The sequence below is a fragment of the Carcharodon carcharias genome, chromosome 8, assembly GCF_017639515.1.
Source record: "Carcharodon carcharias isolate sCarCar2 chromosome 8, sCarCar2.pri, whole genome shotgun sequence".
Taxonomy (NCBI): Eukaryota; Metazoa; Chordata; class Chondrichthyes; order Lamniformes; family Lamnidae; genus Carcharodon; species Carcharodon carcharias.
The window spans coordinates 72,034,058-72,043,597 of NC_054474.1; the positions used below are offsets into that span (position 1 = coordinate 72,034,058).

At 41.7% G+C, this 9,540-nt stretch overlaps 1 pseudogene; it reads right to left on the reverse strand.

The window, feature by feature from the left end:
• Window positions 1-269: 269 nt before the first annotated feature.
• LOC121281128 lies at window positions 270-1,237 on the reverse strand (annotated as a pseudogene).
• Between the last annotated feature and the right edge of the window lie 8,303 nt (window positions 1,238-9,540).

Genomic DNA, 9,540 nt, shown 5'->3' on the forward strand with positions numbered 1-9,540 from the left:
TGTTGCCATCACGAGTGCCTTTTTAAAAATAAAATCCTTAGCTAATGAAACCCAAGCCATTAACATGCACACTTGGTAACCAAAGCATGTTCTTCTTTCCTTTGAGATAAAAAAAACGCAATGCCATCTGGGGATCAAATTATGTGGGATGCCGATGGGGAAACAAGAGGCCCTTTTGTTATGCAAAGGCAGAGTGGGGCCATGGGCTGGTTAGTTCTTTGGGCCAGCGGGGAGGATACAAGTTAGGTGTGGGCAGTGCAGGAAGGGACTCATTCCCTCCCTGTGGTGAGCAACTTAAGGGCCTTCTGGAGATTCTGCACAGCTGTCCCCCCGTCTTCATACTGCAGGGCGCTGCCTGCGTATTTGCAGTACTTCTGAGCCCCGGCGTAGTCCTCCGGGGTCAGGCGCACCTCCCCTGGGGTATATGTGCACAAATCATTGAAGGCCTGAGGCTTTATGCTGTACAACGACGGGTCAATTATTGGTACGTTCTGCGGCACTAGCTGTATTGTCGGAGTATTCGGCAAAGCTGAGCTGCCCGGCACTTCCGCTGGAGTATTGGCTGGAGTGTGCGCACCAGGAGGGATATGAATGATTGAGAAATTTGATGGAGGATGATCACCGGGAGGCACCTGTATGTTGGAGAGGTCTTGAGTTGGCATGGATTCAGGCGGCTTATCTGAGATTGACGAATGTGGGAGTGAACCATCACCTTTACTCTCGTTATCTAGTAATTCGTCTTCCATCCCTATAGGTCCAGACTGGCGGGTTTCGCCATTTTTCAAGCAGTTGTGAATATAGGCTGTCTTCCACTTGGCATATTTCCTGTGTTGAATGTTCTCTTCAGTGAGCTCCCCGAATACAGTAAGGACGTCGTATAACAAGCTTGCGGTGTAGAATGATTTGATCATGTTTTTGTGAAATCTTCCTGTGCGATCTTCAGTATCAGCATATAGGAACATTTTGTAGGCATAGTTCTTTACATGGGCATTCCCCACCACATCTTGCGTAATTCATTCGTTGTCACCCAACTGTTTCTTCATAATCTTTAGCTGATCCGTTAGTTTCACCAAGAACTTGTGGCATTCTGGAGTTTTACTATCAATTTTCATTCCAGTCTGCATAGCATACAGGCCGCAGAAATAAGCCACCACCGGGTCGCGCTTCTCAGTTGATGCTGGATCGGTCTGAATTGCTGAGGCGCTGGAGGAAGCACCGGGATCGGATCGGATGCCATTGACTCCGTTACCAGGGCTCTATGGTACGCAGTGCAGTTATGCTGGCTAATCACTGAGATAGACCAGGTATTAACCAGCGTAGCTTTTCCAGGGTAATTGTGCAGTTAAGTCCTGAATATCTGGCCCAAGTTTCTGACACTGAACTCAGAGCCTGAGATTTTCATGGAGGATCCTCGGCAGCAGAAATTAGTCCACCAGAAGTTTAAACTTCTTGGGGTAATTTCAGCATATGGCATCAGGATTTCCGTGGGGTCCTGATGCCCATCTTCCAATTAAAGTTCCAATTTCAACGACACGGATATCGGAAGATTTGGGCCGATATCTCATGAAGAAACTTGCCATTGGAATACATAGAACGGCATGAAGTTACTGTATTTAGCTGATAGACATCGACTAAATTCGCCAGAAAAAAATCCATCCTGTCCATTCCAGTGTAAGTAAACTTTTAAAGCTGTGATAAGTTTTAATTCCTGCAAAGCAACCTCTCTGGCATTAACAAGTGTGGAAAGTCATTCTTCAGATTTTATTATTGAAGTTGTTAAATATTTTGTTAGCTTACCTTTTTCTCTTATTGCCCTCTATTTTGTTATTTACATGGTTTGACATGGATTGATGCCTGGAATGAGCAGGTTGTCTGATGAGGAAAGGTTAGACAGACTGGGCTTGTTTCCGCTGGAGTTCAGAAGCATCACTGGTGACTTGATTGAAGTATATAAGATCCTAAATGGTTTTGACAAGATGCACTTGGAAAAGATGTTTCCTCTTGTGGGTGGATCCGGAATTAGACAGCACTGTTTTAAAATTAGAGGTTGACCTTTAAGGACAGAGATGAGGAGAAATGTTTTCTCTGACGGCTATGCAACTTTGGAACTCTGTCTCAGAAGGTGGTGGAAGTGGGGGTGATTGAATATTTTTAAGGCAGAGGCGGATAGATTCTTGTTAGGCAAGGGAATCAAAGGTTATCGGGGGTAGATGGGAATGTGAAATTCAAAACACAAACAGATCAGCCATGATCTTAATGAATGGCGGAGTAGACTTGGGGGGGGGGGGGGTGCAAATGGCCTACTTCTGCTCCTATTTTGTATGTTCGTATGACATTGACTTCAATATAAGAACTGATCCTAGTTCAGAGTTTGCATCGCCCCTTAACTGTTCTTCAATATATTTAAGGAGTTGCTTGCTTGTCCTGTTCACACAGGCCCTAATAGTTGGCTGAGAGGAACTTTCAGTGCAAAAGCCTATAAAAAATTTATGGGTAAATGCAAGAGTAACCACCACTGACCATAAAATCCAGAGCAATTGTGCTGGAGACCTGGTAAATGGGTTTGTAGTTGAAGCAGAGTGTTTTATTTCCCAGGGTTTGGGAGTCATTACAGAGCTGAGCACAGGCTGCACACTAACTCTTGCCTATTCACCCAAATTAGAATGCAATGAGCTTTATTGGGAAACGATTTAAGCAATCCAGATCCTTCACTTAATGAAAAGGTGTCAACTTGAGAAGTATTCTAAACCTTCGCGAGAATGTCTCCTACCCCCATGAATCCAAGCAAAACCCTGAACACAAACAGTTAATGTTACTCAAGAGGTCATTTAAAACCCTGTCCTTAAGAGACTGGAGTCATTTGCTAATAACCTGACTTACAGTCAGAGATGCCAGGAATTGAAATTCTGCACAAATACTCAATTGTTTTAATTAATCAGAAATTGAGGCACTGGTCCAACTAAATTCCTTTTAAAATAGAACTAATATTAGATCTCTTATAATAGTTTTCAGATATTGGGACTGACCTGTTGGCCCATTAATGGCTGATTAATACATTGGCCATTGACTCCAGCTCTTTTGATTCACCGTCATGCTCGTTGTAGCATATTCTAGTCAACTCTTCAGCAAATTTGGTTAATTCACTACTGGATGATTAGTATGCACACCAGTCTAACTGCTGTTCACCAATGTCAGTAGCGAATTTAAAGCCAATGTTGGCAACTAATGTGGGAAATCTTGTTGGTGCACAAATAGTCCACTAGATGGGGCACATAAAGTTTTTTTGTAAGCCAATAGAAATCACCTGGCAATATCAGCAGATGAATGCTAAACTTATTTGTAAACCATTCCTAACATTTTTCAGTGAAAGCATGAGCCAAATTAAAATAAACTGATTACCACATGGGTTTAAATTGTGAATGAATACTATAGGAGCACATCAACTCAAGTTCCATGAAGATCACCAACAAAATGTTGTTGGCTTTCAAAAGTGTAATTCTGTCCAATGGTACTGATGAGTGTGCCAAATCATTTTTTCCCTTAGAGGATGTGAATTCTAATACAGGTATCCTGTTGTCTTTGCCTATCTGTGGCTCACCATCTCTCCTCTCCCGTCCCCCAATCCAAAACACCCTGGCATCTGAGCATCACAACTAGCCCTTGCCCCAAACGTTTTTGCTCAGTCCATGTTCTAACTTCTCATAGCTCTTTTGGAGATCTGGGGCAGGCCGATTGGCTTCCTGTTGTGCTGTATCTAATCCTGACGCTTCAGGTGTCATGATTGCGTGCCAGGCTTGATTGACCAGCTTGTCTTTCCCTGCCTGTCGTTTTTGTACCTTCATATAATAGGGAGCAGTAGCTGCTGCAGCTCTGAATTTCCCACTTTTACACATGCAAAATATTCTGTATAAGTTAGACTGAGAATTTTAAGATGCAACAGTTGCTTGCATCAGCTGGGCCAGGCAGAAGTGAGAACTATGCCATTGTATGTCGTTATGTGGAAGAACATAACATATAGCAAAGCAGAAATAGGCAATATTTATTGCAAGCGAATCAGTGCACAGTCTACCTTGACATAAGAGCCTTACCTTCAATGCTGTTGTGATGTCAAGGACAACTACTCCCGTCTCTTGTCTGGCATCAATATTGGCATTAGGGCTGTGGGAAGTCTGGAGCCAAATGATTCTGGTGGAACCTGGAGAGTGAAGGGTTAACATCAGAAGCATACATGATGCTGATGTAAGAATGTCAGATCACATGAGAGAGATGTAAGTAAGATCCAGCAGGAGAAGAAGATCCAGCCTTGGGTAGAGGTCCAAATGTGTGAATACTTGCTGTAAATAAAAAGTAATAGTTTTAAGAAACTACAGGTTGGAGCAGCATACTTTGGGAGAACAGACAATTCCCAAAACCCCCATCTAAACCCCAGCCACACAACAAAACCCAAACTGAACTTTGGTAAGCAGGATACTGATGAGTAGATGTTTCTACAATATTAACGACTTGTTCCATCATCTTACTATGATCCTGAGGAGGCTGATAGAGTTGTAGTTGACTGGGCAAGAATTATAATGTATTTCGTGGATAGGACATACTTGAACAATCTTCAATATTGATGCAGTGGCAATATTGGCAGAAGCATTGAATACATAATTTGTATCTGTTTTCACTGTTGTAGACACAAAAGAAAATCCCAAGAATGCTTGAAAATCAAGAGGTAAAGGAAGGAAGGAACTTAAAATAATCACAATCACTAGGGAAAAGATATAGGGAAAACTATTAAAACTAAAGGCTGTCAAGTCCCCTGGACCTAATGGTTTACATCCTACGGTTTTAAAAGAAGCAGCGGCAGAGATAGCAGATGCATTGGTTGGGATCTTACAAAACTCTCTGGATTCTGGAGAGGTCCCAGTGGATTGGGAAATCACTGATGTAACACTTCTATGCAAGGGGGGAGGGAGCCAGAAAGCAGGGAACTATAGACAAGTTAGCCTAATGTCTGTCATAGGGGGTATTCTGGAATCCATTATTGAGGAGGTAATAGGTCATTTAGAAAAATCATAATACAGCTAGGCAGAGTCAGCATGCTTTTGTGAAAGGGAAATCATGTTTGATTCGTTTATTAGAGCTCTTTGAGGAAGTAACAAGCAAAGTGGTTAGGGAGGAACCTGTAGATGTGCTGTACTTGGATTTCCAAAAGATATTTGATAAAGTGCCACATCAAAGGCTACTACACAAAATAAGAGCTCTTTATGTATGAGGTAATATATTCCTGGATGTGAAGAGTGGAGATAATTGGGTAATTTTGGTGCTGGCAAGTTGTTACAAGTGGAGTGCTGTGGGGTTCAGAGCTGGGGGCCTCAGCTGTTTAAAATCTATGTCAATGACTTGGAGGAAGGGACTGAATGTAACTCTTTCGAGTACAAACACGTTTCCATCTGTTTCAGATGAAATTACATTGTTTCATAGTTTGCCATTGTGAGATTTGAACTCTTGATCTTGGGGTTACAAACCCAGTACCATAACCACTTGGCTATTTAGGCCAAGCGAAGGGACTGAATGTATGGTCGTTAAATTTGCTGATGACACAAAGATAGGCAGCAAAGTAAGTTGTGAAGTGGACATATAGAGTCAACGAGTGATTTGAATATGTTGAGTGACTGGCAATCATCGTTCTAAACTCAAGGGAATAATATCATGTTTATTTAACCAAGCCCCATTATTTATGTCCTACCTGCCCCCACTCCACACCGCACCCCCCCCCCCACCACTTATTATTCTGGTAAATCACTACTTTATCTCCTCTAAAGTCAATCACGTATCTTATGTATTTTTTTAAAAATAGTTTATATTAACATGATACAATGTAATAAAATTCATTTTTTAAAATTCATAAATTTACCTAAAATAACAAGTAATACAGTCAAATGAGCCACAAGCCCAGTAACAAACATCCTGCTGGACACTGTAGACCGGAATGCTCTGAGTGAATGATAAGAATCTTGTGGCTGGAGTTGAACTTCTGGTTCTAATGTTAGTTCTGTACTGACGTGTGTGGTAAGAGTTTACTTCACACTTACTCAGGTTGTGCTTCTAGCCGAGTGTAGGGCATTTTCCCCTGCCCCAGCACATTTCAGTTCCACCATTCTCCCTGACAGAGTATCTGCACGGCAGTGTGACCGACTGTCCCAGGAATCCTTGTACTTCTGATCCTATTACAGAGGTGACTGAACCTGACTCATTCCAGATAAAGATAGTAATAATTCACTGTTCATTGCAATGGCAGGGAAAGTGTACAGAGTATGAACAGACAGGCACAGTACACAACTATCAGCTGGATTGTATCAGTCACTCGCAGAAACACCTTATGTATTAAATGAATTTATATTAACATAATACAATGCAAGAAAATTGTTTTTAAAATCCAGAAATTTAACTAAAAGAATAATTTGTACAGTCAAACAAGTCACAACTGAAGCCGGACCAGATTAAAATCGAAGCAGTAGTGAACATGCCACCCCCAGAATGTGTGAAAGACTTGGAGAGGTTTTTGGGAATGGTGACCTCTTTTGGGAAATTCATTCTGAACATGTCAGAACAATAAGCATTGTGCTGGACACTAGCTGCAGGTTGGAACCTGCTGAGTTTTTCCAGGTATTTTTGTTTTTGGAACTATCTGAGTTGCATCTGTTGCAGAATCTTGTGGCTGGTTGGTTGAACTTTAGGTTTTAATGTTAGCTCCATGAGTTATAAGGTTTTCCTTCAGATATTCACAGTTTGATCTTCCAGTGATATACAACCCCCGCGACATGAGGCAAGTGGCTATCAATCATATATTTTCTACATTGTCTTTACCACCAATATCCAGCTGCCACAAAATTGATTTATATTCCAAGTTCTTTGCATTCAAAATATTTAACATTTTATTATTACAATGAAAATTTACATTTAAAGGTTTAAGTCTATTGGTTATTGTTGCCTTAATGGAGATTAATTTGGGAATTTGTTAAAAGTTATGATAGTAGTAATTTGTAGCCATGTGTATGTGTTTAATTTATTGTAAATTAATAAATGTTTGGGACATGTGCTAACAAGTGAGGGACTGAAGCCGGACCAGATTAAAATCGAAGCAGTAGTGAACATGCCACCCCCAGAATGTGTGAAAGACTTGGAGAGGTTTTTGGGAATGGTAACCTCTCTTGGGAAATTCATTCTGAACATGTCAGAACTGACAGCACCTCTCAGAGAACTTTTACAAAACGATGTGGAATGGCACTGTGAACAAAGTCACCAAGAAGCTTTGACCAGTCTGAATAGAACACTGACCAGGCACCAGAGTTAAAGTATTACTATGACCGTCAGCCAGTCAAGATCTCAGTGGATGCTTCAAAGAATGGCATGGGAGCTGTCCTCTTGCAAAATGAGGTACCAGTGACATACGCTTCAAAAGCAAATGACTGAAACACAGCAGTGGTATGCCCAAATAGAGAAAGAAATGCTAGCAATTGTGTTTGCCGTAGAACACTTCCACCAGTTTGTCTATGGCAAAGACATGATCATAAGCCTTAGGAAGCTAAGCTTAAAAAGCCCCTGAACTGTGCACCACCAAGAATCCAAAGATTATTAATATGTCTGCAGAAGTACCAGATCAGTGTTAAGTACAAGCCAGGCAAGGAAATGTACATCACAGACACTCTGTCACGTGCATACCTACCCATCATAAGTACAGATTCACATGCTGACAAGGAACTTACTTGTGGCTGTAGCGAAACTGGATGAGATTAGGGAAGTGACCAAGAATGATGCCACCCCGAGAAACCTGCAGCAGACTCTGCAAACTGGCTGGCCCATACATCGGAGCGGAGCCCCTTCTGCTGTACAAGAGTACTGGAACTTTTGTGAGGAACTTCATGCAGCAGAAGGAATACTTTTCAAGGGAGAAAATATCATAATTCCTGTAACACTGAGGAAAGAAATGCTGCAGCGCATACATGAAAGTCACCTCAGCACAGAAACGTGCAGGAGAAGAGCTCCAGATGTAATGTATTGATCTAGAATGGGAGCACAAATCGGGGAAATAGTGAATGCGTGTGCAGTGTGCCAAAAGTACAGTAAATCGCAACAAAAAGAACCACTTCAACCACACAGTGTTCCAGAGAGGCCCTGGCAGGAAATTGGAGTGGACTTGTTCACATTTGACAACAGTGAGTACCTATTAGCAGTAGATCATTACTCAAAGTATTTTGAATCTGTGCTGTTGAGGAATGATAGTAAGAGCATCACTCTAATAAATCATCCACAATTATCAGGCACTGAGTTTCTCAAATTTGCGCAGGATTGGGAGTTTTGCCACATTACGTCAAGTCCCAAATATTCACAATCCAACCGAATGATGGAAAGTGCTGTGCAGACCTTAAAACACCTGCTTAAGAAGGCAAAGGCGGACGGAAGAGACCCCTACCTGGCTCTGCTGGATTTCAGGAATGCTCCATTAGAGGGCATTGGATCATCTCCAGCACAGCTCTGGATGGGGAGAAGACTAAAAATTAAGCTTCCAACTGCACACCAACTGGTAAATCCACAGCCACTGAGCTACAGTGAACAGGACCTGCTCAAACTGAGACAGCAGTAGCAGAAACTAATTTGATTGATGCGTCCGACCTCTGCCTGACCTGAACATGCAAGAGACACTGAGGATTCAGCATGAAGGGATCTGGGATCCTGCTGTTGTCACAGGAATCACAGGAGAACCAAAGTCTTACATAGTGAAGACTCCAAACGGACAACAGTACAGGAGAAACTGGAAATTCTTATGGAAAACAAATGAAATGCAACCCTGCTCTGAACCAGAAAGTTTGGCTGAAGATCAAAAACCAGAATGCACCAGTGAAGCAACATATAACCAGACAAAGCCTGAGAGTCCTGAAAACTATCAGGGAGTGATAGTGGCAAAATCCTTGTCCTTCAAAATCACCTCTGTCACCAGAGATACAGAGATGAGTAAAAGACAAAACAGACTGATCAAAATAGGGTGAGAAAGAATAGATAAGAGATTTTGTGTACTTGAGTTGTATAAAAAATTTTTTTAAAAAAAGGAAAATGTCATGGTAATAGCTGATTGTGGTAGCGGACTCCAATATTAGATACTATATGATACTCTGTACTATATATGAGGTCACCTGACCTGGGGATTGAAGGTCAGATAGCACATGTTGAAGCCTGTTTTGATAGAGTTCAGACACTGCAGATATGTATTCATGTTAGGAAAATGTGTTATCAATAAAGTTAGCTCAGCTACAATGTCAACCGTCTGTGTGCATCCTTAAAAAAGAAACAAAAAACAAGGCAGTCTCCGGTACATCTAGTCTCATAGCCGTTGTAAGCCAACAACGGGAAGAATCACTAATTCACTGATTGCATATGCCTCACGGCTGCTGCAGGGGGCAGAGAATACCTATTCCACCTGTGAATGACATCTAGTTACCTTTTGGGTAGTTAGGCATTTTACCTATATAATTGGCTTGCAGGATATTATTTTTC